The following is an 8289-nucleotide window of genomic DNA, read 5'->3' on the forward strand; positions in this document are numbered from 1 at the left end:
TCAAAGAACAGTTTATCCCTATTTTAAAAGGGAAAGAGAGGTTAAGTCACCAAACTGGAGAGTTGGAAATGGACACTCAGTGTGTAACATCAGCTCTGTGTAAGAGTGACTGGCATGACTACACGACAGCGTACAGGTTTACACAGTTTATGTAATTTATACTGGAGCCTTCCGTACTAGTGCAAAATGGGCTCAGAATGAAATCAGAATTGAGTTTTTTTTTCAAGATAAGTAGTTTATTCTTACTCTTTGGCAAACTTCCTCTCTCACCTGTGGGGTTCAGTAAACACGAATATCAAGGTAACATTCAACATAAATGAAAGAACCACAACATATGGAAAGAAATGTTCACAGTGAAATTCCATTTTTATATTAAACTTCATCCTGCACTACATTAAAATATAACGATACTAAAAATGTATTTCAGGGGCCGGCCTAGTGGCGCAACGGTTAAGTTCTCACATTCCACTTCAGCAGCCTGGGGTTCACCAGTTCGGATACCAGGTATGGACCAGACCTATGCACCACTTGTCAAGCCATGCTGTAATAGCATCCCACATATACAGTAAAGGAAGATGGGCACAGATGTTAGCTCAGTGTCAGTCTTCCTCAGCAAAAAGAGGAGGATTGGCAGCAGATGTTAGCTCAGGGCTAATCTTCTTCAAAAACAAAAAAAAATGTATTGAGGTGTATCAAATCAACATGTCGTGAACCTTAAACTTACATAATGTTAAATGTCAATTATATCTCAATAAAGCTGGAAAATAAAGAGAAGGATTTCTGATAAAAAATATTTCAGGAGGTGATGGTGGCACTTTGCAGAGTCTTGGTTGTTCTCCGGGTGCAGCTAAGGTTGTGCAGTAATCATGGGCAAGAGGCTGCAGAGTTTGCTCATGTTTGCCTAATAAACACAACAGCCACAGGAACTGAAATTCATAAAAACTTGGTACTACCAGGTGTCGATTCATTTATAATTATTGATGTAAATTAGATCAGCAGAGAAGATGTTGGAAACATTATTTTTTCCTACAAAGAAGCAGTATCAGCAAGAAGCAAGATCAAGTTGTCATGAATTTCTTACAGGAATTAAATAACAATGGATCTGGAAGTCTGTGGACGAAAGTTCAGAAAACCTTCTAAACAATGACCTTTCTTCTTCCTGTAGATTTACCGCTGTGGTTGCACCTAGGCTCCCTGAAAGTACATTACTATATTTAGCTGATGTCCTCCAGAATTCTCAAATCTCCCTTTTAATCTATGGGACATACATGGCTTTTGGCGATAGGAGGAACATTATAAAAGAACATCCGGTAATAGAATTTCACCAAGATAAAACAAAGAAGATCTACAACTGGATAAACCGTTTCTGAACTGAGAGAACATTTTCAATCTTACAGTTTGGATTATACAGGAAAAGACAAGACCATAGCAACACTGTAGATTGTGATCATAGCTAAATATTTAGCATAGTGGAATAGTGACACAAATGGATGAACACCCAAAATGTGTAAAGGAAAAGAAGACTTCAGAGATTTGATCAGACCAGGGATTCTAAAGAATGAAATGAGGGCTCCAGAAGATGAAGAGAATTTTGAGGAAGCTATTAAAAATATAAACACAGCAATAAATACAGCTCAGATCCCAATCAATATTAAAGATATTTTAATGAGAATTGTTGCATAAATATCAGCCAACAGACTCCATTCTTTTAGCTTTTAGCTTATGCCTTAAAGGACTTTGTGGACAAAGAGGCACAACTCCCTATGTGACTAGATTTGGGTGCATACATAAAACTGCAAAACGTTTATTGTGTTAAAGCAAAGAAAGATACTTTGGCTGTGAATAATCATGTTGAAAACATATCTCAGTCCAGAGGCCAGCAACAGAGGCCATTTCAAAGAAAGAGTTAAAATTATTCTGCAGCAATTCTTCCTTTCTTCGAGTTGTAAGATGTCGATCCTTAACTAAAGAATCTGGTTTGGACATAATTACTAAGGACGAAATCATTTCCAGTATGGAGATTCCAGATAATGGGATAGTATTGGACTTAATATTATGGGCTGCTGATAGATTTCATAAACAACACGGTAGACACCCAGGGGTATCTAACTATCAGGCTGAAGAAAATATACAAAAGTCTTGTCTCACTGGCTTCCTTTAGGAATACAGTTTATCGGTAATGCTGAAAGATGATTATGTCCGCAAATTTTGCTGATATGGAGCTGCTGAGCCATACATGATTGCTGCCTTCTTTCAAGGAGCTACTGCTCAAGAATTTATCACAGTTACCACCAAACATTGTCATTTTTAATAAGACATTTCTATCTGCAGGTCACAAACTTCAGCAACTTCCCGGTTACAAAGTATGCTATGTAGCATTAATGATTGAAACTGTAATTGTCTTCAGATTGTGCTCTAGTCTACAAAATTCTCCTAAGCAAGGGCTAATTGTAGTTTCCTTAATAAACATTTTTCTCATTTGTAAAAAGAAAAAATGTATTTCAAATGGTTCTGTCATCTAATGACACAAAAAGGACTGATACGATCCTACACTGTTTACTGTGTCTTGGTAAACAATTAAGATGAAAACATGAAGCCTATTTTCCTAAAGAAGGAATTCAATAATGGAGGGGAAAAAGAGAAATGATCACTTTTCTTTCTTGAATCACTCTGGCTTCACTTAACTTTTTGGATTCCATCCTGACTAGATTTTCACCCTACACTCTGACTGTTTCCTCTCAGCGTCCTTGGCAAGTTGCTCCTCATATCCTTGACATCCAAAATTAGAGTGCCCTGGGGCTTCATTCTTGGATATTTTTCTCTCTTCTACCCACATGCATACCTCAGGTGATGTAAATCAATTGCTTTGCATTGAGTAGCACCCCTAAGGGAATAAATCGAGGTGTAAACTTTAAGCCCATTGCTCCTCGCTGCATTCTACGCACACTATGTAACTACCCACTTACAGTAGTTTTGTACTGTGTCAACCTGGCTAAGCTGGGATAATATTTCCTACAATTGCCTTCCATGTATATTTCCAAGTTAGGGCTGACCACAGGTAAAAATGAGATTTGGAAGCAAAGCAATGGCCATTAAGCACTGAATGTTGATGCTGCAGCTCACACATATGTTCACTGATTTGCTGGCTCACCTTGCTAATGAAGAAGGTCACCATATCCACTCCTTTCTGGCTGCCATTGCATTTTCTCTTTTCAGCTTCTTTGGTTTGCGGCCAAGAACATCATGTTTCTCTGTAGCAAAGCAATCCAGTATCTTCTGAAGCCAATCCTCATCACCAAGGTTAGAGACAGTAAGAGAGACACATTCTGGTTTGTTCTCACAGATTCCATTTTGTCCTTGCAGGTTGCTCCATGTCGTTTTGCGGTTTGTTTTGTACTGCTAACTCTCTTTCACTGTCTGCTTCCTCCCCAGCTGCCAACCCTGCTGTTGAACAGTGATTTTAGAACCACCACCAGATGCAAGTGTACAGCTTTCCAAAAAATTCTCCAACAATTTTGGAAGTCTAATCTCCATAATAAACCCCTTCTTGCATATCATTCTATTTGTTCTGATTCCCTAATTGAATCCTAATTGATGTGCTACTTGACACTCAATACCTAATTGACCTCTCAAATGCAGCATATCCACAGCTGAAAACCTGACATTCTTTCTACCCACAAACTTGCTCTTCCCACAGTCTTCTCCATCATATTTATAACAACTCTATCCTCCTTCCTTAATAGGGAGAAGGATTTTGATAGTCATCAAAATATCTTTAAAATAATAGAAGTGTAATACCCGTCACACAAATAGGAGTTTGATCCTCGTCAAAAATATCTTTAAAATAATAGACTAATAGTCACATTGACATTTTCTCCATTGTTTATTTTCAATCTTTAATAAGCCCAAAATCTTGGAATCACTCCTGATACCTCTCTTTCACTCGCAGTCATATTCTGTAGGGCAGGAAATACTTCAGTTCTACTTTTAGAATTTCTCCAGAATCCAATCTCTTTCCATCCCCTGCCCCGTAGCACATTGTACCCCAAGCAAATCATATCTCACTGGGCAACTATATCAGCCTCCTAGTTTGTCTTCCAGTATCTACTCCTGCTCCTAAATCTATTCCCAACTCACTAGACAGAGCGAGTCTGTAAGAGAAATAAGACGTTACTTCTTTGTTCAAACCTCTCGAGGCTTCCCATTTCACTTACAGAAAAAGCTTAAGTCCTTGCTCTAATTCAAAAGACTCTACCTCATCTGGCCCACCACTGTTTTTCTGGTCTTCTTACTCATTATGCGCCCTCTGGCTCACCTCTTCTAGCCATACTGACTCTTATCACATCAGGCATTCTCCTGCTTTTCCCTCTGCCTTGACTGCTTTTTTGGACCTTCCAGACTTCGTTTTTTCTTGAAAGCTTCCAGAATGACTACTTGAAATTTACAACCCTTACTCCCTCACAAAATATTTTCATTCCCTGCTATATATTTTTGTTCTTAGTACTTAATATTGATTAAAATACTATACATATATTTTACTTATTTATTTTATTGATTCTATGTGTCATCTACTAGATTGTAAATTTGATGAAGGTAAAGATATTGTTTGTCCTGTCCAATAGCTTAACCCAAGTCCACAGTACCATGTTTGCCAAATAGTAGGCCCTAAATAAATATTGTTGGATGAATGAAGGAATATTAATGTTAGAATTAATACAGTGGCCTAAATTCAGGCCTGTTAAGTCCTGAAAAAAGGGCTGCTATCATGGCATGGCTTCATGAAAAGACCTCTGTCATTTTTGTCTATGTTGAACTATATGCAATTTCTAAGATTTAACTCTTTCTTATTTACACAAATGGAATTTCATATGGTTCAACCAATGTGTAAAATGAGATCCTAAAAAATTCACGACAATCTGGCCAAATCTCCTATGAATAATATTGGTCAGTTGTTTTGTTTGTTTTTTCTCAATGCTGATTGCTTTTCACTTCTGATAGTCTACAAATACAGTTCCTAAATTCTGAAATCTGCACACAAAGTGGATATCAGTAACTTTAATGATAAATGGATTGCCAGTTACTCAGAACCCAACCACTTGTGATTCAGCTGCCCCTCTGTAACTACGTTCAGGTTAAATGCTGGCGTTGATATCTTAGTGGTACACAACTTAACTCTGACATCCATGTGCTTTTTCAGCATCACAAAAAATGATCATTAAATGTCTATGTTTTTTCTATGGCAGAAATATAAAAAGAAAAAATCAATATCATCCACTGAAGATTTTGAAATATCGAGTGAAGTTCTCATTTCCCCTTTATAATTCACTTTTAAGTACTTGTCCATTGAGCAGATTGGATTATTTAATACTGAACAAAACTCCACAGTTTGTCTCTTTCTTTCTTAGAGGTAAAAAGGAAAATAAGGAGCTAGCTCCTTTACCCTTCAGCGGACAATGATTACCAGGGAGTTTGACACTCATCAAAAATATCTTTAAAATAATAGACTAATACTCACATCGACATCTTCTCCATTATTTATTTTCAATCTAACCTAACAATAAGATGTAGCCATTATCTCCAGTCTATTTCTATGAGGGCAGAAAAAACCTTCAAGTAAGATAAAAATGAGGAAAACTGAAACATCTACTCACAAGAGTCAATGAGGTATGAGAAAAGAGAAAAGTGTCCTTGTAATTTGTGGAGGCAGGTCCAGATGGGATGTTGACTTGGTAATGGAAAAGAGGTGATAAATGGGTGAGTAGCTAAAAAGAAAAGAAGGAACATATTGATCCCCTGTGATGTGGTCGGTCATGTGTTGGTTTTTTTCCCCTAGCAAACCTATTAGGCACATTTTTCTATCCTCATTGTTCATCAGAATAAACTAAAGATAATGAACTTATGCAAGCTAGCATGTGTATTCGATGCATAATATACATATTTTCTATATTTATACCTTGTCATAAAAATGATTTGAGGTAATTTTAAGATAGTGCAGCTAACAAGAAATGGAAGTCAATTTAGAACACATCTCTGATATGACTTTTTTTGCTCTGTTAAGTAAATTATGTCATAATTCTTTAGGCAGATGAAAGTGTTTAATGACCAGATAAATATTCATAATGGACGCTTCTTTTCTCTATTCGAAAGAGTTTATATTTACTAGTTTGCAAATGTGATCAAGGAACTAAGGCTGGTATTATCTATCTTCCAAGAGTAAGAGCAATTCATTTAACTCATTAAAAAGGGGTTTGAATCTCTAAGTTAAGTCAGCACCATTCTAGGATGACACCATTACCTCTAATGAAACTCCTGACTTCTTAGAGAAACATGTCCTCGGCATTATAGTTCTTTCAATGGTAAATCTGTAGCTCACAGACTTCATAACTGTTTGATTGATTAATTTTTGGTGGAAATTTCTAGCCTTACCTGGCTTGGCTATCCCAAAGGATATTGCAAAGTCAAATCTGAGAGAAAATCACCTTCGATCAGATTTTAGCTACTATGGTCTACAGCTATCAGGCATTTCATGAAAATGTCTTCTCTTTACTCATTTAAATTCATACATTTGCTTTCTATATCTACTAAAAAGTAAAACAAATCATCATAGTGCTTTTTAGCTTTAGAAGAGAGTCTCATGTTAAAATATTCCTGTTGATAGAGGTCGTCCCTAGAATATTTATCAAGTAGAAAGTTATCTGTATAATTGCAGGGACTAATTATATGTTCTAACTTTGAACATTAATACAGTATGCATATGCTTTTATGTGTTAAAACTATGTTATGTATTGGTTATATCATAGTTGTAGAAATAAAGTGCACTATTCTAACACATGTGTCTATCTCCTAAGATAAACATATTTTTCTTACATTTAGCATTGACACTGATTTTTGTTACATGTGTTGCTATTTAACAAAGTAGCTGTTTAGGCATGTAGATTTTCAAATTCCTGTAGCATGGTAACAAAAACCAACCTATAAGGTAAACTCAAGCAAATTTCAAGCTAATGTATGTCATATAAATTAATTGTTAAGATGCTTATTTTATAGTTAGTATAAATGAAATTAACCAAAGATTTTATGATTTGAATTGTGTATTTTGAAACCTATTGTCTGCTAGGAGAACCTGGTGTTGGAATCTAGATGCTACACTTAGCTTAGTGTCTTGGTTATGACAATGTACTATTCCTGACAAAGGAACTCAAAATTTCTTAGCCGCATTTTATTAGATAAGGGGGAAGGAATCTGCCAGTAATAGTTATTGTTGTTGCTGGAATTTACCACCCTTGAGAGTAAAGTAGATCGCACATGTAGTAAAAAGCATTTTGATAATACATAGTGGGCACAGTTGTGACCTTTTCAGGAATATACATTATACTTTTCCTCTCTATACTCAAGTGTAATGAGTATAGGGCTCAAGGATTTGGCAAAAGTACTCATATGGACCTCCTCTCTCCCTTACAAGGGAAACTTGAATTATTTATTATTTGAAATTGAAGAATATCATATGTATGAATGTGCTTTGCAAATGACAAAGGGTTAAAAAAACATATTATGTATTTTTACATTTACTATCCTGGTAACATCAGTTTTAGAATTCTTTCAAGAGTTGGATAACGGAGCCATCCCAGCTTCTAGCAAAACCTTCCCCAAAGTTTTCTGATGTGACTTAAGTTCCATTTGATGTCTGCACTTTTATTTCTCTTCTGACCTCAGCTCTACCCTACAGAATTGCCACCATGGCCACTGGGATCTACAGTCTCTGGCCAGTGTCAACTGCGAAAGGGGCCATGACTAGAATGTGTCCTGGTGTGAGTGTCCCCAAAAGAAGTCTTCGGACATTATCTGAGAGAAGTTGCCAGCTTTCTCGCCTTGGTGATTTTCACTGTTTCCCTGGTAGGATTAAACGTTATTTGTCTCCATTTCTTACTTGAAAATATACCATGTATTGGTTGCCATCCTTTCCTTTGCTCACTTCTTCACTCCTTTATTGGTATTTCCTCCACTCTCAAATATATCACTTGCACTCAAAGCTTTTTTAGGGTATACTTCTGGGGGAACCCAAACTAAGACACATATTGGGCTAGATGATCTCCATGACCATATCTAGCTTTATTTATTTATTTTTTTTTGAGGAAGATTAGCCCTGAGCTAACATCTGCTGCCAATCCTCCTCTTTTTGCTGAGGAAGAATGGCCCTGAGCTAACATCCCTGCCCATCTTCCTCTACTTTATATGTGGGACTCCTACCACAGCATGGCTTGCCAAGCAGTGCCATGTCCGCACCCGGGA

The 8289-nt window shown here is 36.7% G+C and overlaps 1 pseudogene; it reads left to right on the top strand.

Annotated features, from left to right (window-relative positions):
• The first annotated feature begins 850 nt into the window (after positions 1–850).
• Positions 851–2311, top strand: LOC100072226 (NEDD8-activating enzyme E1 regulatory subunit pseudogene; annotated as a pseudogene).
• The last annotated feature ends 5978 nt before the right edge of the window (positions 2312–8289 follow it).

This window comes from Equus caballus, chromosome 7 (genome assembly GCF_041296265.1).
Source record: "Equus caballus isolate H_3958 breed thoroughbred chromosome 7, TB-T2T, whole genome shotgun sequence".
Lineage (NCBI taxonomy): Eukaryota > Metazoa > Chordata > Mammalia > Perissodactyla > Equidae > Equus > Equus caballus.